At 43.9% G+C, this 22,749-nt stretch overlaps 1 protein-coding gene across 9 annotated transcripts in view; it reads left to right on the forward strand.

The window, feature by feature from the left end:
* The window catches only part of FGD3 (FYVE, RhoGEF and PH domain containing 3), a 108,671-nt gene that overhangs the window by 32,098 nt on the left and 53,824 nt on the right, over positions 1-22,749 (forward strand). The window contains exon 1 of one of the 9 annotated variants that reach the window (XM_039385772.1): positions 12,593-12,688. The exons of the other annotated variants lie outside the window; for them this stretch is intronic. The gene's annotated coding sequence lies outside the window, so the exon portion shown is untranslated. Of the gene's footprint in view, positions 1-12,592; positions 12,689-22,749 lie in introns of those variants that run through there. 9 annotated transcript variants of the gene reach the window in all.

The following is a 22,749-nucleotide window of genomic DNA, read 5'->3' on the forward strand; positions in this document are numbered from 1 at the left end:
GTTTAACTTGGGTTGTATTTAGTGAATGAGTGGTAAGAATGGCACGGTTTCAGAAGGTGGGAAGATCAAACTAGTTATTTTCCTTGTCATTGCTGTTAAGAGGAACAAACAGTTTTTGAATATTTCTCTCAATACTGCTGATTCCCAGTGACAGTATTTTGGTGCAGAACAAGAGGGTTTGATATTTTTTTCCATGCCATGAGGCAATAATAATGGAGACAAAGTGTTTCTGCTTGCTGGCCAGTTGAGCTGCAGTAAACCATGTCATTCCCAGAGTTTGGCAGAGCGCAGGACCTGTCAGAAGAGCAGCCCTGCCTGTGGTGCCACCCACCCCAGGAGGTGTCTCCGAGCCCAGTTCCACACCCTGCTCCCTGTGGTCTCCCTGGCTCCCACCCCAAGTGCAGCTTTCCCACCCTGTGCGTGGGATCAGCTGAATCGACTTGGAGTTGGGTCAATTTATTGACCTGACAGAAACCTTCTGACTAAGAATAATTTAGTTTGTGTGATTGAGGGAGCAGGGAAGGACGACTCTTTCAGTGGCAGAATGTTAAAGTGGGGTATAAAACAGCACCATTAGTCCCACCACCTGTACCTTGCAGCTGTGCTGAACTCCGTCCTTTGGCACAGGATTTACCACTTCTTTCTGCTCTAGGGTGTTTAGTCTGGTTTGTTAAAATCTCCTTTTTTGGAAATACTCCTATGAGAATCAGAATGAGTGGCAATAGGTACAGCACAGAGAAGACTGATGGAGCTCCCGTGCTGGTCCTGCCAGGTGTTGAGTTTCCCTTCCAAAGGAGCTGCCCAGTGCTCTCGTGTTCCTTCTGAGCAGCCTGGATGGAAGAATATGAAGGGCTTCAGGACTGGGCCCTTAAAGAGTTAAATGCACAGAAGGACTAATCACTGAATATTTAGGTCATGGAGGACTGAGACAGGAGAAAGATGGAACATTATACTGACAGCCAGGGGGTTTATGTTGGTAATGAACTGGAGAATATCTTCTATCTAGTAGTAACACCAGCTTTTGACTTTGTAGTGGTACTTTTTGTTGTGTTTGTGTTCTTAGTTGCACCGCTGTTGCTTTGCAAGAGGTGAGGTGTGCAATGAGTCTCCAGATGGGCTTTCTAGAACCATTACTCGTGTCCTTCATCATGTCCTGCAGCACTAGCTGGAGGTGACTTCCTTATAATAGCAGATATTTTGAAGAGTAAATGTGGGTAATTTGTTGCCTTTTCTGAGGCAATGCTTACAAAATTCATCATCTTACTTTCTGCAGAGCTCTGACCCATAAACCACTTCTCAGCCATGTGAGTAGTCCCAGTTTGAAAACTGTGGGTCAGTGTTTATGTGGTAGCATAATATGTGTTGCAACTGCGAGCAGTGCCCCTGAAATCCATGGGATTACTCATGCTTCTGGCCATGTCCACAGTCAGGCTTGAAAAACTTTAATTTAGCACCCTGAGTAAGGTCTGCAAGAATCAGGTCTGGCCTGTTGTGTCCCAGAAGCTTGGTCTGACTGTGCTTGGCTGCAACTGTACCTGGTTGAAACAGTTCTTGTGAGGGAGACTTTCCCTTCACACAGAGCCAGGGTAATATGCCTGGAAAAGAAGAAGATTAGCACAGGATTTTAAAGTGTGTTGTGAGAAGGGCTGGGTGTCAGTGGTTTGGAGAAGAATCCACTGAGCAGAGCTTACTGAAAATGCTACATTAGTGGGACCTCTTTTGTTTTATGCTTAGTGTCTGTATTTACATGGGAAAAGCAGGGTGGGAGTGAGTAAGGGACACTGAAACAGTGCTGTAGCAAAAATGGGACTGTATATCCAAAGGGCAAACATTTAGGTTTGGAAATAGGTTTATTTCATGTTTTTGGTCGTGGTGTTAGAATCTGTAACTTGTCATTCAGTGAAAATAACTATCAGTAATACACTTTTCTTTCCCCCTTCTCACTGGGCTTGGCATTTCTGCTTGGTTTCTTGTCTGCCTCAGTAGAGAATTATCTGTATTTTGGAATGAATTGAGTCTTTTTCTTGGTAGTGTTGAGAATTGCACAGACTATACTATTACCATCAATGTTCAAAGGAAATGAAGAGCAATTTTAGTATAGGTATAAATGCTGAGTAGCTCCCACACCCCCTGAACTGATGATTAGAAAGGGAACTTAAAATGTCAAGGAAATACAGGCAATTCCATTAATTCACATTAATATGCTAATATTGCCATTAATATGGTAGTTTCTTTTAGTTTCTTATACTCCCAGGGAAGTGGAATTACATGCTTTTTTAAGCTTTAAGGTAAAACCAGATAACATACACTTTTCTGTGTGCAACAGGAACTTGCATGTCTTCTTACTTTCAGAATGTTTTTTTGCATGAGTTTTAGCATGGGTCTATCAAGGAAGAGGAATTGCTGGTTAGACTAAATGGTGGAATCTTTGCACTTGAGAGAGACAAATTGTTCTCAAAATTCAAATGCGGCTGTAGGCTGTTGAAGCAAAGAGCTTTGAGAGAACCTTGAGGAGACCTTTGAATCTGTAACCTTGATTTGAAAGATTGTTCTGTCTCTTCCATGAAAATAAGTAATTTCTACTGTATGTATGGATTTTCTTAGCAGCAGTCTCTTGTGCCTGTTCTGAGCAGGGTATTCTGATATTCTGAGGCAGTGTTTCATTCACTTTTTTTCTATTATTCTTTTTTAAAAAAAGAGAAATAGAATCTGACAATCTGGAGCCCTGAAATATTCAGTTGACAGCTAAATTAGCTAATGCATCCTACTTGGGGAAAGAAAAAAAAGGACCTGAGGGTGTTGGTTGATGAGAAGTTTGACATGAGCCAGCCATGGGCACTGGCAGCCCAGAACCCCCCCTGTCCTGGGCTGCATCCCCACAGCGTGGGAGCAGGTGAGGGGGGGAGATTCTGCCCCTCTGCCCTGCTCAGGTGAGACCCCAGCTTAGTGAGACTTCCCTGTGTCCAGCTCTGGGATTTCCAACAGCACGAGGACGTGGAGCTGCTGGAGCGAGTCCAGAGGATGCCATGGAGATGGGCCAAGGGCTGGAGCCCCTCTGCTCTGGAGCCAGGCTGGGAGAGCTGGGGGGGTTCACCTGGAGAAGGGGAGGCTCCAGGGAGAGCTGAGAGCCCCTTCCAGTGCCTAAAGGGGCTCCAGGAGAGCTGGAGAGGGACTTGGGACAAGGGAAGAGAGAAGACTATTTCAAAGTAGGGAAAATCCTGGGTTTTTTTTTCCTTCATCCTTATGTACTTGGAAACTCTCTCAAATAGTATGTGAATCTGTTTCTTAAATTAATGTGAAATGGGTTTTATTTCTAAGCCACTTAATTAAATCTAGGGGGACATTCAAGTCTTTCAGACTGTGTGTCTGCTGCCACTTCGAAATGTGCCCAGGGAGAAGGTCTGAACGCTGCAGGGCCAGGCAGCAGTGGGGTCTGCTGGGTGGGGTGGGGCAGATGAGTGGTGGGGGAAAAGGTGTCTTTACTTTAAAGAAAAAGTAGTGGTGGAAAAGTAAATGGTTTAAGAAAATGAAGCTGTGCATATTGGGAACTTCCTGCAGACACATTTTCTGCTTCAAGCAGTGGTGTCCAGCATTGGCTTACCTTTGACTCAGATACTAAATGGAGCAACCAGAGGAAAAAGGAAGGTGGGAGGAGGTGTCAAAGGGATCCTTACCATGGCAGGGGCTTGGGACTAGATGATTTTTAAGGTCCCTTCCAACCCAAACCATTCTGTGATGATTCTGTGATACATCACATTGTGTCTGTGGTGTTGCTCGTGGTTTTAAGAAATTCTTCAGAATAGCTGATCGAGAGCCTGCGTTTAAAATGGGTAGGGTTTCCATCCTTATGTAATTTGTGTTGTGTTTATGGGTCAAAAATCACAGTTCAGTGGATAAAAAGATAGCTATATTGTGCCAATTAGGAGTTGTCCTGCTGAAACACATGCCAGCTGCCCTCCTGGATTTTGTGCTCGTAAGGTGTGTTTGGAGGTCATCTCAGGAAAGCAAAGAAAAGGAAAGTGAGGACCAAGAACACAAGTTTAAGATGCCACCAACTTAACCAACATATTTTCAGCAGTAAGGGAGGCAGAAAGAAGACATTGCATCTACTGGTAGGTGAATAATTCCTCTGATGGGTACAGACAGGTCCCTTGCTACATGTGAAGTAGTTCCCTATAACACTGAAAATCATAATTAGGGGGGAAAATGGAAGCATATTGAACATGTGAAGTGCAGCAGGTGTGACCATCAATCCTCTTTAATGTAAAGGAAGTTTCCCTTCAACAAAAAGGAGTATCTTTAACAGGACCTGCAGTAGTTGAAGTGTTTTTCCAGCAGCAGGGCTAGCAAGAAGTTACTACAGGATAGTGGCTGCAAATGGCATGATTGAGTTAGCCCAAAACAGGTTTGTGCTGCCAGATCCACCCGAGTTTATGGATTAAAATTTTGATGAATGAAGTCAAAACATACGAAGAATTCCAATATATTGTTTGCAGAGATGAGGTAACGATACCTTTGCCATAAGTTTACTTTTAATAATGCTTTTCTTATGTGACAGGAAGGCAGTGCAAGGTGTGCTTGGTGAGCAGATCTCTTCTCCCTCAATGATTCCTGGATCTCTTTGTTGTTTTTGTCAAACCAGTCCTTGTTCTTCTTGAAGGAGAACCCTAAGGATTCTTCAGAGGACTGCTGGATGCTGTTTTTAATATGGTGCCAAAGTGCTTCAGGAGAGGGATCTATAGAATCTATGCAATGGTTTTCGAGCCTAGTTTGAAGATTTGCCTGGAATCTGTCTCTCACTGTGGCTGATTGGAGATTGTTAACTTGGAGTCTCCTCCTTGGGATACTGCCCCTTTTGGGTTTCAACTTAGGTTTAAAGTTAAGTTTACAGCGCACCAGCCGATGGTCTGTTTGGCATTCTGCACTGGGCATCACGCGGGTGTGGTGGACATCACAGACATCTCTCTGTCACACCAAGACATAATCAATGAGGTGCCAATGCTTAGATCTGGGGTGCATCCAGGTTGTCTTCAGACTGTTTTTCTGCTGAAAGATAGTATTAGTGATGGTGAACTGTTGCTCCACACAGAATTCTAGCAGAAGGCGACCATTATTGTTGCAGTTTCCAACACCATGCTTGCCTAATACTTCTTTCCAGGCTTCTAAGTTCTTTCCTACTCTGGCGTTGAAATCACCAAGGATAATGATCTTATCCTCTGCAGGAACCTTTTAGGTAAGGTGGCGCAGGTCAGTGTAAAATTTATCTTTTTCGGCAGGGTCAGCTTGGAGAGTTGGGGCATATATACTAAAGAGGACAACGTTTTGATTGTTGTGTAGTGGAAGGTGTAGGGAGATAATGCTGTAAGAGTGACCTGTCGGCAGATTTTCGAGTTTAGGGACAATGGAGTTTTTGATCATGAAGCCAACTCCTGAGAGATGCCTTTTGGTTCTGGGTTTACCTGACCAGACGAGTGTGTAACCGGCACCATGTTCTCTGAGGCTGCCTCATGGAGATGAACTTCACTGAGAGCAGCAATGTCGATGTTGAGACGTGACAGTTCATGGGCGATTAGGGCAGAGCGACGCTCAGGACGTCCACTATCCGCAGATATCGCACTGATGGAAGCCTTTTCAACCCAAGGTGACTGAAGGCCCACACCAAGACCTTAAACCATCTTGTCCAGGAGCTGCTTTATGCTGATGACACCGCCCTTGTTGCCCACACAGAAGCAGCTCTGCAGCGTTTAACATCCTGCTTTGCAGACACTGCTGAGCTCTTTGGGCTGGAAGTCAGTCTAAAGAAGACAGAAGTTCTCTATCAACCTGCACCTCAGGAAGTCTTCCTTCATCCCCATATCACCATTGGTCAATCAGAGCTCAAATCAGTCCAGCAGTTTAATTACCTGGGCAGCCTCATCTCCTCGGATGGTGAGATTGACGGGGAGACAGACAACAGGTTAGCAAAGGCATACAGTGCTTTCGGAAAACTCCATAAAAGAGTTTGGCAAAATAAACACTTGAAGAAAAGTACCAAGATCAGTGTTTACAGAGCCATTGTGCTGTCTACTCTCTTATGTAATGGGTCATCTACAGCCACCACCTGCGACTCCTGGAACGCTTCCATCAACGCTGCCTCCGAACAATCCTAAACATCCACTGGTCAGATGATGTGACCAATCCATCTGTTCTACAACAAGCAGCAATCACAAGTATTGAGGCCACGTTGCTGAGAACACAGCTGTGCTGGGCAGGGCACGTCTCCAGGATGAAGGACCAACCACCCCCTCCCTAAGATCTTGCTTTATGGGGAACTTGCCACTGGCTGCCGCAAGAGAGGAGCCCCGAAGAGAAGATACAAGGACTCCCTGAAACAACATCTCAGCCTTGGCCATATTGATCACCATAACTGGTCTACTCTGGCCTCCAGTCAGGAGGTCTGGAGACACACCATCTATAACGCAGCTGTCTCCTTTGAGAACACACGCAGGATCACCCTTGAGGAGAAAAGACAACACAGAAAGAATCATGCCCTGCAGAATTTACCACCTAAGGAGTCTTTCTGCTGTGCCTTTTGCAACCAGACGTGCCTGTCTTGAATTGGCCTCTTTAGCCACCAGCGTGTTTGTAACAAACGTGGGTAGAGCCCTCCCCAAATCTTCGTTCACGAAGCCCAGCCATGATGACTTGTAATAATAATAATAACGAAAATTAGACTGACCTGAGTGAGTGGACTAGTGATGCCACTTGAGGATACCAGAGTTCTCGTGGTTTTATTAAGCTCTGGATGACCCAGCTGCCTTCATGAGTTTTCCACTCAAGTACTTAACTGTTTCTCAACACAGCTAGGCAATTAGATCTTGCAAGAGTACTGTTTTTTCATGCAATGATAAAATACTGCTTTCTTGTTTATCCTTCACTGCTCATCCCACTATTAATACTTTCTTTGGGGGTGTACATTACATCCCTTCCAAGCTTGGTAATTACATTGTCTGCAATGTCTGCCCGGTGAGGGCTGTCTGCTGATGAATAGCTGCATTCTCTGGGACTCAAACTCACTTCAGTTCAGCTGTGAAAAATTGGATTTTGGATGTTAATTATCCAAACAAATCAGCAATTGGTTTAAAGCATTGTTAGGGACAAAGCAAAGAATAAATAGCTTCTGCAAAATATGGCATTGTGAATGGTACTGATCCTATCTGCTGTAATTTGCCTGTCTCCCTTTGAAAGCATTATGCAGGAAGAGGAGCTCAGCCTTTGGAGATAATTACCCATAGTGAATATGAGTACTAGCCTGTTTCTTCCTTGATATTAAAAGACAAAAGAAAAATTCATCATGTTGTTCTGTAAAAATAAACAAACAAAAACAAGCTAATTAAAACTCAGCCTGAGTCCTGCAGTCCTCAAGAGTTTTACCAATTTCAGTGTCTCTGTTCATCATTTTGTGCTGCACAAGTGTTGGCAAGGTGGGAAATCAGTGATGGGACTGTGCTGAAGTAAACTATGTGCTGGGACGAGTTTGGGAGTTGATTTATGTCAGACTGGGGCAATGTGTATGTATCAAATAAGTGTATAGATGCACATGCACACGCAGTATTTAAACCACACTAACAGCAGCAATGAACCCAGCACACAGATTTATTCTGGTGGTGACAAATGAGGTGAATGCTCATATAAAATGGGGTTTTGGTTTTATAACTAATGAGCATAGCCAGACATGTTTTCTGATATAAACAACTTCAGCAGTTTGTTCATCTAAGAAATGCATGTAAATGGTTGCGTGACAGGTGCAAAATCATTAAACCAATTTTACCATTACCCTTTATGGTTTAATAGCCAAAGATTAGGGCCTGAATTATTTATGAATACCTTTCTGCCAAGCCATCTTGTTTTGTTGTCTTGCCTAATCGGATCTGCTCCCTTATCCCTTGCCTGCAAAGTAAATCTGGTTTAGGAATAGTGAAGTGTTAATTCTTATTTGATTCTGGATGAGTGCTGCTTGTGGGAGTTTTATTTTTGCTTAATGAGACTTCGCTGTGTTAAGTCCTTTAAAAGAAATTTCCGTTTTTATTGGAAAGCTGAACATTTGAAAAATCTCTCAGAGTTATTTGCACCACCACCACCATCCCCCGCAATTTAAACCTCTGAGTCAAGTGAGAAAAGAGAATTAAATGCAGCTTCTGCAGTGCAAGATACAGAATCCATTTGTGCTCTTAGAGCCTGGACCTGTTCTCAGGTAGCCTGAAAATGTTAATTGACTTGGGAGTAGTGAAGGAACCAGTACTGGCCTTTGATATGTTTCTATTGAAGTTGTGGGGGGAATAGGGGTGTTTAATTTTTTTTTCTCTTTTTTTTTTTCATTTGTCCTAAATTAAGGGGTGCACTAAACCAAAATAAGAATTTTAACCTAGTAAGAATGCAGGAATGCAACTCTTTGCAGTCAAAATGTGCCAGAACAGTAAGTCACCGTAGCTCAGCTCAGATCCTCAGTCGTTAAAATGCGAGCGTTCAACCTGCCCCAGTTTTGAGATAAAATGTGTCAGTTTGAGGTTTCTTCTTGTCTCTGATCACAAAGGCAGTGCTGGTAGGTCTGAGGAGGAGGCAGTCATTTGCTCAGCTGCAGTAACAGGGGGTGCCCAGTTAAGCACAATTCTTGGTGCTGCCAGCCATCCCTCCTGCCTGCAGTTGGCATCAGAGGGAGAAGCAAGACTGTTTTTTTTCTTGGTGTTAAATGTTTACAGGCATTTCTTCCCATTGCTTGCTGACCTCTGGAACGCTTGTTGCTGATACCCATCTTATGGTGCAATGTCAGGTGGAATATGGATTCGTATCTAATGAAAATGCAATGAAAAAAATTATATTTAGTGCTCACTAGCTGGTGCCACCCTGGGGTGACTGCAGCTCTGAAAGGGTGCAAAGTGCCACCCATAGGCAAAATCAGGTACTAATTTCTGCAGCCATTTTGCAAGGGAAAATAAAGATCATCAAAGAAGGTTAAACAGGAGCAGAGTATTTCATGTTGTTGTTGGTTCTTACCTACTAATGCTCCTATGTGAGTCACAGCTTGGCCTTCCCTTTCCTCAGTTCAATATCCTGTTATAACTCACAGTTATTAACTTTTTGTACTGTTTCCAAGCATCATCTGCTTGTTCTAGAGAGTTCCCTACTTACTGGTCTCCTTCTTTCATTGAACAAGGAAAAATTAGACATAGGGAAAAAAATTCAAGCTGGAATAAATTTCTAGATCCCTCACTCCCTGCTTTTCCTGCCACACCCCAGGGAGGCCCAGCGCTATCCTTGTGGATCTGTGCTTCCCTCCCAGGACAGCCCAGGCTCTTTGTGTGGCAGAAATTAGTGTCCTGACTGTGTCCTCGGTGCTGGCTGCAGCCCCTTTGCCGAGGGGATGGGGTGCAGTGTGTTTGGGGTATGTTTGGGATCTCTCAGAAAGGCTGGTTCAAGTTCTGCTTGCGCGGCTTTGCTGTGTCCTCTTGGGCTGTGATTCCGGAGGGCAGGGCTTTCTAGTGTTTTATCTGTCTCTAAAATGTCATGGTGTGATCTAAGTGATAATGGGTTTGCAGCGTGGTGTCTGTCCCTGGGGAGAGCAGCAGCTCCTGCCCCACTGTGCCTGGTCCCTGATGCCCAGATGGTGGTGTCTCTTAATAGATTCGTTTGCATTCTCTTTGAACACCAAAACTGCTTGATTTCACAACCTTTGCCACTTCAGATGCAGTCATTATGAACCCTACAATCTGCTTTTCAGGTGATTTTTGTTTGGTTAGTTGTTTTTTCTTGTCGTTGTTTAAAAATTTATTTTTTTTCAAATGCCACAACCCAGCAATTTAATTTAACGTTATCATCTGTATTTCCAGCAGATCTCTGAGTGGGTTGGAATTTTATGTTGCTTTCCCATAACTTGGCAGGGAAAGAGTAAAACTTTCACAGGTGGCCAGGCCAAACACAGACCAAAAGTATCAGCATAATTAACCCCTGATACAGTTGTTAAATGTAATTACAGTTTAAATTCTACGTACACAAAAAGGCAATGTGCCATGTAGCAGGTTTATGTTGAGAAAGGCATAGAGCACAAGATGCCCAGCTAAAGACTACTACGTTCCATTAAGTAACTACTACTTCCATTAATCTTCCACAAGGAGTTGCATTTGATACAAAGAATGTGTGACTGGCTTAGGGTAACAAACATTGCATGTCAATCCTCGGCTCTTTTTGCATTGACAAGTTTAATTTGGTGACTACCCAGTACACGTTTTAGTAATCTTACAGTTCTGTACACGTCATTTAAAAACATCTGAGAATCCCAAACTGGCTGCTCTGTGAGGAGGAAGAGGGATCTCTTCAGGTAAAGAATGTTTTTTTGTAGATACTGGGTTGGGAAAATAGGGCTGTAGGAGTTGCACTCACATATCTGGGCAGGCAGAGAAGAGGAAATACTCTGTGAAGAAGAAATAATCTGTGACCAGAAACCTGGACAGATTAGCTTGAATTTTCCATTTGTTTCTAGTTTTAGTCTGGTAGTTTTGTCACAAGGCCAGGTTGGGGGGGGCTTGGGGCAGCCTGGTCTGGTGGAAGGTGACCCTGCCCATGGCAGGGGGTTGGAACGAGATAGTCTTCGTGGTCCCTTCCAACTCAAGCCATCCTGTGATTCTGTAACTGTGCATCTTGCAGTGAACAAACCACAAGATTCTTCCTGACCATTAGAACAAACGAGCTTTTCAGTTAAAAACCACCGCTGAACAATTATTTTGCTCGACAGGTGTGGTTTTTCCTCTGCCACCGTCCGTGATAAAACCCGACCAGAGCATGGCCATTCTGAGAGCCCAGCTTCAGCCAAGGGAAGCTGGAGATCAGGGCTGGTCCCTCTGAGTGTGTCTCTGTGGGTTGTGTGCAGGAAGGCCGAGGATTGAGGCGGGATGGTCCCACAGCTCGTGGTGGGAGGGACAGCTGGGCTGTGGGCACTGGGCCGTGTGCTTGGCTTAACCTAGAAATTACCAGCAGCTTCAGCCTCCCTGTTTGGGTTTTCTGAGGAGAACTATCACTCCTGAGCGGGGCAGGTGAGGAGACATTGCTGGGTGCAGGCTTTGCATATATTTATGAATGCCAGATTTGGATATGGGGGGATGACACCTCGGCTTTCAGCATCTCCTAAGTAGCCTTTGTTTGTCTATGAGCAGGATTAACGTGGTTTAAGGTACCTTTGGAGCTGTAACTTCGTGTGATGACAATTGCCATGTGTTTTGAGGGGTTGCTCATCATGTGCAGAAGGCAACCTCAGTGCCACAGGTGGGCATGGGTGGGGACTGTGTGGCCAGCTGGTGTCACAATGGATGGGCACCGATGAGTTGGTGTCCACTGGTCACTCACAGAGTGGAGCACGCTGGGCTGGAGCATCAAGGCATGATCAGACTTTACTGCAATTCAGGTGTGCACGCGCTTGGGGTTTTTTTGTTTGTTACTTTTCTTTTTTGAGAGGGCTCGTGGTATCTGCTGACACTGAGCAGTGTGCTGCCAAGGAAGCACCGAGTATCCCAGGGAATCTGGAGATGTACTAGTGTTCCTATTTTATTGTTTATTGATTGATGCTAACTCAGGTTCTCACTTTACCTGTAAAAGGCTCTGAAAAGGTGTCTTGTTCATCTCCTTGTGACCTGACCTTGGCAGCAGTTAAAGCTCACTGAAGCCAATATATCGTAATATATCTGAAAAAACTCAAACCAAACAAAAATTATTTATCCACAACCCGTGATTGATTGGATTGCAATGATATAACTAAAATATGCTTTCATTGCATATGGTGATTTTGATACTCTTATGATTGTAAGAGCTCAGAATTCTAAATTCATTACAAGAGTCATTTATTATCTGAAATAATCTTGTAATGATATTTTCTTTTAGTTTTTTTTTCTACAGTGAAAATTCTTTGCATTTTTCTTAATAGCGTGTAAATTTCTGTAGTGGCTTTTTTTATATAATCCCTCCAGTCATCCTTTCTCAATAATACAGCTTTACCAGCAAGCATGCATTGTATGCACCGAGATTTCTCCATCAATAAAAGAATAATATGGACTAATGATTCAGAAATTTCATGGAAACCAGTAATTATTGAGACAGTGGCTATCATATGTGCTGTTTTATGCAATAACATTTTAAACACAAATATTCAGACATCTCCTGTGCAAGTAACATGGTTTATAATTATTCCTCCTAGCTATACATTTATATTTGAAAGTGCTAGTTGCCAGTTGCATTTCATGTAATGATAGACCCAATTCTCTCTTAGTTTGCTTCAGAATTGAAAGCTGTCACCTAAGGGAGGGAAAATGTTTATTTTCACAGCATCAATCTGAATGCATATTTGAGGTTAATGGTCTGATTCTGAAAAGGTTACCTGTTTTATGTTCAGCTTGAGCTTCCAATTCCTTAAAAATTTCTTTAAAATCATTGCTGGCAGAGCAATGCAATTATGAAGTGTGATATGTTTTCTCTTCAGAATGAAGATTGAGCAGTCAGTCACAAGGATTGTGTTGTGATTTATAACTGTTGTCCCAAATAATAACCTGAGTGCTTGCAAAACGTCCTTGTTTTCACATCTAGTGATGATGGATTGGATGAAAGTACAATTACAGATAACAGGAGAGATGAAACGGCTGCTACAGATACAAGGAATTAACTGAAGGTTTGTTGGAAAACTAATATTAGTTCCTTTTACTGCAGCTTTCCTTTGTACTCTATTTGCAGGCATTTGAGCTGGTGTTACTTTCTTTGGAGCTTGCCAGACTGAAATAAATATAAAGGATGCTTTATCCTATTCTTTGTCAGCTCTGGGGTCTGAAATAGTGGAGCCAGTTCAGTGCTTTTCTGTCTCTTCCACTTCATTTATCTGCGTGTCGTTCTCATGGACACCTTTAACCTTTTCCAGGTTCTTTTTCTTGCTCTCACTTTGGACCTTGGAGGCTGTGGATCCTAGAGTGAGGAAGCATTGATTTAGGCTAAGGAGATGGTCGTGCAGGGGAAATCATGCTTTGCTCTCAGCTGCTCCATCTGCAAAGCACAGACTGTGCTTATGTGTCCCCTCAGAGTTGGAGGTGACGTGGAGTTTGACCTCAGGAGCAGCTGTGGGATAACCTGGGTGTGTGGGTCTCTGGTGGAGCAGGTGCAGAGACTGGGGCTGCAGACATGGGGTAAAGACTGTGTTCTATAGTCAGCTGAGAAGCCACTACAGTGGCCTGTGGACCTTTGGTCCTCATCATACGTTGCTTAAAGTCTCCAAAAAGTATCCACTCGCCATGGCTGGACCTCTCCACAGCTTCCCTTGCACTGACTTTGCAGTCACTCTGTGGGATTGCTTTGTTGGGTATTTCCAACATGAGGAGGGCATCAGGAAATGGCACAGGACTAGGGATGCTTTTGCTTTCAGCCTCTCAGTGCTGTCCAGGCTTTTAAAGGCTTCTCCAAACTGTGACTGCTGCCGTGGCCCCACGTGGCACCCGATCATCCAGTCTATGCAGCCGAGGGACCACAGCAACCTGTCTGCTCCTCTGCAGTTCCTGCCCGTGTTCGGCCTCGTCAGTCAGAAATAAAGTGTTTTTTCTGCTTCCTTTGCTCAAAAAAAGGGGGTTCTTACTGCTGAGAACCTTATTTATTGAGAATTTACATTGTTCTTTTGTTACATTTGTATTAAATGGGGGGGGGATTATTATAAATGTCATATAGTAATATCTTTGTCCATGCTTGGAGCTGGTCAAACCAGGTTCTGAGCAGCCTGATCTGCTCTGCTTTGAACAGAGGGATTGGACTGGGTGATCTTCCCAAGCCCCTTCCCACCTCAAAGACTCTGTGGCTTGGTCCTTTTCTGTAAAAGCCTTAAACTTCAAGTAGGGAGTTACTCAGCCACACTACAGAGCTGAAGTATGTTTTCTTTTAGTGATTATTGTGAAATTGCTCTGGATTTTTAAATGTGCAGCTCTGCTGTCAAAATAGTATAAAAATACCCACTGTGCTTTTCAATAATGAAGTTGAATTTTCTTGACTTCTGCAGTGTGGAGTGACAGCACGTTGTGGTCACACAGAAAAGATAGTCCTGCCCTGCAGAGTTCACTTCTGTAGCAAAGAACCTGAGCTAGGTTTACATACTTTTATTTAGTACCTAAGTAAAGGCTTTTAAATGAGTAGAGGGTAATTATTGGTTTACTAAAACTAATAAAACAATTGAAGATTATAAGAGAAAGCCAGTTGTTGGGACACTGTTGGATATGCATTATATTGCCATTAAATCTTAAGTGGAGGATAATTTTTACTCTCCTTGCTGGTTAAATGAGATTTTTCACATTGCAGTGTGTGCCATTAAGAAGATGCACAAGCACATCAACTGAGCAGTGAGAGATCCTTGCATGCTGCTTTTGTCATTAGCAAAAACAATTTAATAAGCTTCTAGTAAAAGGAGAAGTGAAGCTCGTGAAGCATTTTTTTATGACATGGTTTTGAATGAAGGATGGAATCTCACTCATAGGACTAGATTGGACTGTTTCTCACCTTTGTGGCTGTTAAATCACTGGAAGGAGGGCAGTATAATTCTTTTCCCTCTTTTTCTTCCCTCTCCCTTCCCAATTCTGTGAATTGGAGATCTGCCATCTTTCTCTTTGTTCTTGGGAGAGAATCCCAAGAGTAAATCATCAAGCTGCAGGTAACCTGAAAGGAACAAATTGAAATGGCCTTGGCTGTGATTATTTGTTTGTGATATAAATCTCTTTGAGTTTTTACAGTAATGGATTGTTCTGTGTTGCAATTTCTGTGTTAAAGCAGTACAGATGTGAAGTCCCAGCTGTGTTATTAGCCTGAAATATGTTCTTTGCTTTGCATAATCAGTGTCAATTAGGATTCTTTCATCATAATGGAAAACCTGTTACTTGTCAAGGGAAAAGGAAAAAAGCAGGCTCTCTGCATCATCAGAGGAAATTCTCAGGAATGCTGAATAAGGATTCTGCCTGCATCCCTTCATGGGGGTCCAGCGTGTGCATCTTAGAGGAGAGGCCGTGTTGCAGACGTCTGGCATCACTGAGGGCTCTGGGGTTGTCAGATAGACAAAATAATAGCTTGAACTTAGGAAACCCACGGTGAGAATGCATTTACAGTTGCAGCTACCCACTGCACCTCATGCTCAGTGGCCTTTTGGCTGATCCCTGGGGACACTGCATAGGAATCAGACCGTTTTGTACGGGGTGTTCCCTTCTGGGACACCAGGCTTACCCTGGCTGAGCATCCCCGTGTCGTGCAGGAGGCAGCCAGGCTAAACCTGGAGACTGGAGCTAAACTGAGTTAATAACCAGAAAAAATGAGATGAGAAGCCAGTTTGGATGGGGAGGAGGCAGAGGGAGGGAAAGGTAAGTTGAAATGCTGGTGCTGTGCTCAAGGACCCCACAGTGGTGGTGTGCAGGGCTCAGCCTGTGAGTCAGAGAAATGCCCCTGCTTGTGATCACCTGGCTAGAACAAGAAGTGTTACAAGAGAGTAAAATTACGATGAGAAATGCTTGGCTGTAAAAGAGATTTCCCCAGACAGTGTTCTAGTCTGTGTCATGTGCTTACCTTAATGTTTTGTCTGGGCACGTTATCTGGCCAATACTCAATCCTGAAATCAGGAATAAATTAGGGAGAAGGGGCCATTATCTTCCATCTTCAGTTAAAATTTTTGCAAAAGAGAAACGCAAAGCAAAACAAGGTCTTACGAATTAATGAATTCTGGGTTTCATGTTAATTGTAATGAAATATGGGAATGAAAATCCAGTTCTCCTTCCCTCTTCTAAATTAGGCACCTGCAACAACTTGAGCTGGACTTTGACATCTGGACCTTGACTGCTTCAGAAACTAAGTCTTGAAATCTGGCGCTGAAGTTAAACAAGTTCCTTTGCATTTCAGAACACAAAAGTAGGGCAAGACTTGTCTGCACTAAAGAGATGAGTCTGGCTGCTCATCTCTTCTTGCCTTCCTTTCTCTTGCAGAGGAACAGTGTGTGACAACCCTGTCTGATGTGCACTGTGAGCAGCATTCTGGCAGGGCTTTTGTCACCTGCAGTGTCAGACTGGCTGACATCTGCCCCAGGCTCCTTCTCCTTTACTTTGTGACTCTTTATGCCTCAATCTTTATATGTCATTTAACCTGCTTTCCTTATGAGATGGAAGAATCTCAGGGGGGTTTTCTATTCTACCTTTGATCTTGGTGTCACAGAAAGTTACTGTGCTGATTGTTTTAGCCTGGAGTAATTAAATTATGCCATTTGTGGTGGGGGGAGAGTCAGCTAAATGCTTCCTCCCAAAGAATGAGCTTTTCAAAGCCTGTCCATTATACTTTGTTAAATCACAGAAGTTTGTAACTGCCTTCCAGGTACGGGGAGTTGCTGTTCAGTATCCCCCAACTCTCTGTGCCTTTATGAAGAGCGTGCTGAGTGTAAATATTGAGAAAACTATAGCTAAATTCAGGAATTTACTTATCACTAAACAATCTACAACACTGGGCTGAGAGAGAATGTTTTTTTCAGATTGGAAGTCTATTTCCTGTGTGCCTTGCATGAATGTCACTAGAGACTTGAAATTGTATTGCCAGAGTTTGCGACCAGATCTATGAGTTATGTCCAGATTCTGAGATGTGACAGAAATGCTGTTGCAAAGGTTACTGCTGGGCATCTGTGTCCAACTCAGCTGAGAGAGGAAACCTAGGGCCAGACTGATACAAATACAAGCAAAATAAAAAGAATAACTTTGGTACAAGTTTGTCAGAGAGCAAGCATGAAAGAGCTTGAGAGTTGCCACTTAGGTGGGTGTCAGTCTCTTCTCCCAGGTAGCAGGTGACAGGATGAGAGGAAACAGCTTCACTTAGTGCCAGGGGAGGTTTAGTTTGGGTATGAGGGAAAATTTCTTCATTGAAAGGGTGGTTGTGGAAGTTTGGACTTGGCTCCTTGCCAAGTGCTCAAGACCACAGCAAAAGGCTTCCCCCCCCTTATTATGAACACTGGAGAAGGAAAGGGAGGGGAAAAAAAACCTACCAAAAACCCCAAAATAACAGAACCAAAGCAGTATATATATTCACACTTATATACAGTTACAAAAACTATATACATATAAGAAAGAGAATCCCAACACCCCCCCCCCAAAAAAACCCTAGAAAAAACCAGATATACGCGGCCAGTAAAGAACTAGCAAAACAAAATCTTAATACTCTCCTTAAGAAAGTAGAGTCCACACCACCGGATCTCTCCCCTCAAATCGGGAAGAAGCAACAGCCTCTCAAAAAACTCACAGGCCTGCACCTCCCACACAAGAAACCTGTCTGCAGAGAGGTTGCTTTGCTTTCTCCAACTCCACTGGAAGAGATCTACCTTCCGACTTCCTCCCCCCTTCTATTTATATTTCTGCTTACGTAAAGAATAGAATGGAATTTTGGGATATGGGTACTTCCTTAGTTTCGATGTGGTTGCCAGGAAGAGACCTAAACCAAACCACTGCAGTGGTCAAGCCGTGGCACAGGCTGCCCAGGGCAGTGGTGGAATCACCATCCCTGGAAGTGTTCAAAAAAAAAGGTGACACTTTGGGACATTGTTTAGTGGTGAACGTGGGGGGGTGGGGGCGTTGACAGTTCAACTTGTTGATCTTAGAGGTCTTTTCCACAACCATTCTGTGATAACTTGGAGAAGCACACAATTTAACCTTGTATTGGTCAGGTCGTTGTGTAGGTCGTCACACTCAGATAGTAGCACTGCAGATACAGAGCTAGAAATTGTTGTATTTGTGTTAAACCCCATGAGAGAACATATATGACTTCTTAAAAAAATAGCCCAACCCCCAAAAATCCATCAGTCCTCATCTGTGCTCCAGCAGAGTTTAAATTATAATCACTTAGAAATTTATTAACCAAGAGGTTAAGTGGAGTTTTCCACTCTCAGGACTTGCATCCATCCAGTGCTGGATAACAGTGGGGTACAGCAAGGAGCTGCTTCCCCAGCGAGGAGCTAGTCCCTCCTTCTCTGCAGGAGATGGTGAGGTTGGACATGTCCCTGGTGCCAGCCTGGATGAGCTGAGTGCCTTCCTACAGAGAGGTTTGGGTACAACCCTGTCATTTGGGGCTGACTCCTGTGACCAGGCTGGGGCTGTGCAGGGCTGCCATGTCCTCAGGGTCCCTCTGGATGTTAACAGAGGGCTCAGTTTGGGTTAAAAACGTAAGAGCTTTTTTTTTTAACTGTTACCAATAACCTCAGGAGCCAAAGGTAAGTGCTTGCTAACTGCAGTACCACATTCTGTTTCGTACAAGAAAAGAAAATATTTTTGTTTCGGGGCTATATTGTGCCCATTTTTAGTCCTGGGGGAGAGTGTATTCTGTGGTGCTTTACTTTGGTTTGTTTCTCATTTGCCTTTTAAGTGACTTTTTATTCTGTTCTCAGTGTGGTTTTTCTGGTCGTTGCTTCCAAGGCTCCTTGGAGTCACCAGGGTTGGGAGCTGGTCATTTCTCCATTCAGCTGCTGTGTTTTTCCCCTTGCCTCATTTATGGCAAGAATTGGTTGGCAGCCTGCTACAAAATAACAATAAAATAATAAATATCACTTTACTTTTTTACTAGGGAAAGATGACCTTCCATACAGTTAATGATAGATTCTGCCTTTTTGTCCTGGAAGGGTGTTTAGATTTTCAAGCTGAGTTGATCCTGTGTTACATCCCAGCAGGTGTTATCACTGCCACTCTAGTGGGAATGTGGGATATTTGAGTGGCCTGGTAAGGGTCCTTGCTTTGTACTTCCTGTGGGTGATGTGGTGGCCAGTTGTATTCAGAGCAACATAAAAAACCTAAAACTAGGTGAACACACTAGAAGTGACTGCCTGCTTGGGGTTTTGTTTGCTTTTTTTTATCTTGACCCAGTGTGGGGTTGCGTGTAATGACTTTCTAGCAGCAGGATTCCTGAGACATGCTTGTGGTTTTGCGTTTTCTTTACCTTGTTGTGGTATAAGTATGAAGATCTCGGCAGAATTTGTTTTACACACCTATGTTGAGTAGTGCTGTAATACAGAATTAGATGTTGAAGCTCCTCATTTTGGTCACTCAGAAATCTTTTCCTGACTCTGAGGAAAGGGCTGGTGTAGGTCTGGTGAAAAGCTAATTCTTTAAATGAAAGTATATGAGACTAAAAGAGTCATTAAAATTCTGTAATGGTTTCTCTAAAGCAGTTGTGGAGCAATCCCTGGCTGTGGGATCAAGTGTGAAATGTCCCAGAGGCAGAGGAGTGTTGGAGTGGCATTGCACCTGGATTAGGTGCTGTTCTGGACGGGGCAATAAAAACTAGGTTGTAATGACAGACAGACTGCACTGAAATGAGTGTGCAAAGCAGTTTTTTACTGATTGTATGAAAAAACCTATTCAAGAAGAACAGAAGTCAGAGCTTGAAACTCCTTTGCCTGTTGTGACTCAAATGATGAGAGATGTAAGGTGTGTGCCAGTGGTGGTGAAGCACAGCCTGGATTTGGATTAGCTTGCAGGAATATGCTTTTGGAGAATCTGATGAGGATAAAGGTGGGAAATCTTGATGCAGGTTTATGGAAGATACTATGACAGTGATGTTCTGTAGTGACCCCTGAGATGTTATAGAAACATCTGTTAAAGGAAGGATCCTCACCTAAGGCATTTAAAATTAGTCAGAACAGGATAAAAGTACACCAAATCCCAAATCCCAGCATTGTGTTTTTCCCATAATAACCCGAAGCAGCAGCCCCTTTGTGGCTCCTGGGAATGCAGCCTGCCCTGAAATGCAGCATTCATTCAAAGTTTTACGTTTTGCTTCTTCCTTCATCATTTCCCGTGCAGGATTCTGATGGGAGAGCAGGAGAGGGGAAGAAGGAGCATCAAATACTTTCAAGACTTTTGATGGAAATCTTTTAACCACTCCATCCCATGATGGCTGAATTATATTTGTTGTCACTTTTGAGGCCCCTCATTTCCCAGGGGGACTGTGAAGCAGTCTGAGAGTTTGAGTGCCGAGAACTGGGGTTTTTTTTTGTTGCTATGACATGTCACTGCTGTCACTGACTGTTCGTGCATTAACATCAAGCTGTATCTAAGCAAAAAAACCCTTTAAAGAGATGAAGGAGGCCTACAAGAGAGCTGGAGAGGGATTTTTTTAGAAGGGTATGTAATGACAGAACAAAGGGGAATGGCTTCAAACTAGAAGAGGGTAGGTCTTGATTGGATGGTAGGAAGAAAGTCTTGCCTGTGAGGGTAGTGAGGCCCTTGCCCAGGTTGCCCAGAGAAGCTGTGAATTCCCTATCCCTGGAAGTGTTCAAGGCCAGATCAGATGGGGTTTGGAGCAACCTGGGCTAGTAGAAGGTGTCCCTGCCCACAGCAGCGGAGTTGGAGCAAGATGGTATGTAAGGTCCTTTCCAGTCTGAACCATGCTGGGAATCTATGATTCCATGATCTAGCTTTCTCTTTTCTACTTCAGAAAGAGTCAGGGTCCTAAACCATCCACATCCTCCGTATTGCCTTTCAGATGGTTTGAAACTCAGACCCAGCAGCAGTCTCCTGTGACTTGTGCTGAGTGCAGCTCCTCCACGGGCGTTTGCCACATTTACATGCTTTGAGTCACCAACCGCAGCGGTGGTCGGAAGTGAGCTGGGGGAGGGAGGTCAGTTCCTGTGAGCATGGCATTTAACCCACAAAATGAGAGCTGCAACAGGAACTCTTCTCCCTGCTTTTTGGTTGTCTCACAGCTTGAGTGAGTAAGAAAAGAGCGTGGGGGTCTCTGGTCAAGCAGAAGTAAGTGATACGCCTCTGTTCTGGGGGGGAGTTGCGGTCCATGCCGGATTCTTGCTTGCTTTTGAATGTAGTGTTTGCTTTGATTGCATCTGTTTCTGAAAGCTCGTGGTGATAACTTTGCCGTCGCTCTTTTTGCTGAATTTGATGTCTTGGAATGCCAGAAAAACGTGAACTCATTGTGGTCAGTGTCATCGAGCTGGGTTTTATAGCAGGGAATGTGTGCAGCACTCACATCCCTGACAGGGGCTCTGCTGGGCCGTGGGCAGGAAGAAGAGGGGGGTTCAAGGAAAATGCTGGAGTTAATGAAGCAGCATAAGAGGAAGGAGAAGGGTGTACCTGGTGGCAGAGTGGGAAAGGCTTTGCTCCTTGCTGAGCAGCAGGAGAGGGTTGGGAGCTAGTCCAGCGTAGGGCAAGGTGTGAAACAGCCAAAGAACTAATTGTAGGCTTGCTTTGTTTCAGTGGAATGCTGCAAAATCTCTTCTTCTAAAAGAAGGCTGGAGAAATCCCATGGATCAGCAAATATAGGGTGTGCCAAACCAGGAGATTGTCACAACATTTCAGGGTCTTGCTGCTATCGCAGACCTTCAAGATATTTTATTTTAAACAGGGATTATTTTTGAATAGAGCTGCATGGGGACTGGGTGCCAAGTCCAAGATCTGAAACTGGCTTTTGTGGTGGGAGGAAAGCCTGGGAACTGGAGTTCATTTGGGTTCAACTGGTCTCTTTATTACTTCACTCAGTGGAGCACCCAAAATCCTTGTGTTTTATCTTAGTCTAATAGAAAATTATATCGTAGCCTTCAAGTTTGTGACAGCCTCTAAGAGCAATTTTTTGAAAATACAGGCTTTCCTCTGGGTGCAAACAGTGAGGATAACAGGAGACACTTGAGAAAGTTCTCAGTGCCATGAAATTCCTGGTGGCTTTGAATTCTGTCAGAAAGATTGATGTTATTAGTGAAAATACAAATTGTACCTCAACTGAGGCATTTCAGAAGTTTTATTTAGGTTTTACTTTAGTAGGAGCCTTAAATACCTATTATTTTATTAATATAATGCAAAAATTTACCTCTGGAAAGCATCATCTGTGTCCTTTCTTGCTTGGATTGGTTTTGAACAGAGGAATTGTGAGCAGGCAGCATCGTTCATGTGAGCAGAATCACAAGCCAACCATGAAGTACTTGAGGTTAGAAGCACAAGGACCGTGCAGATCAAAGCTGAGTCTTACTGCAGGATTTTATGAGTTTGGAAGTGCATGCTCAGGTTTTTGGAGTGGTGCCTGTTGTGGGTGCCTGGGAGGTGCCTCCAGACAGGTATGATTCTGCCTTGAGCTGTCACAGGTCATCAGGGATAAGATGTGAAGTCAGTGTCAGCCAGGCTCTCTGGGAAAAACCTTTCATAAGGTTTGGATACAAATGACCATTTTTTCATCAGTTTGCACATACCACTACACTTCCCAAATGCTTCTGTGGCACTTACAGCTAATCTGGTTGTCATGGCTTAAGCGTGGTATTCCCCAATTCAGTGTTCCCACTGAAACACTCCAAACACACTCACTCCCCCTCCCCTGTGGTGGGCTGGAGAGAGAACTGGAGACAAAAAGGTGAAGATCAGGGGTTGAGATAAGAACAACTTACTGGAAACAGCAATGAGGTTTGGAAACAAACAGTAACAGCAACTATATTAATGACAGGGGGTACAAGAATGGAGAATGATTCACATACCGGCAAAACCTGGACCCCCTCACACCCCACCCAGACTGGGAGGGACCATCCTCCCCACCCCCAGCTGTGACATGAGGTAGTCTAGAATAACCTCAGGGTCCAGGCCATGCCCCTCCTGGCTACTGCAAAAATTAACCCTATCCTGGCTGGAACAAGGACATTATCCACCCGCTATTCCATACCGTCTTCGTCATGTCATTTCCACAGTCAATGGCTGCCCTTCCAGAATA

Source organism: Pipra filicauda, unplaced genomic scaffold (assembly GCF_003945595.2).
Source record: "Pipra filicauda isolate LSUMZ 115617 unplaced genomic scaffold, ASM394559v2 scaffold433_size896684_pilon, whole genome shotgun sequence".
In the NCBI taxonomy this organism is placed as follows: Eukaryota; Metazoa; Chordata; class Aves; order Passeriformes; family Pipridae; genus Pipra; species Pipra filicauda.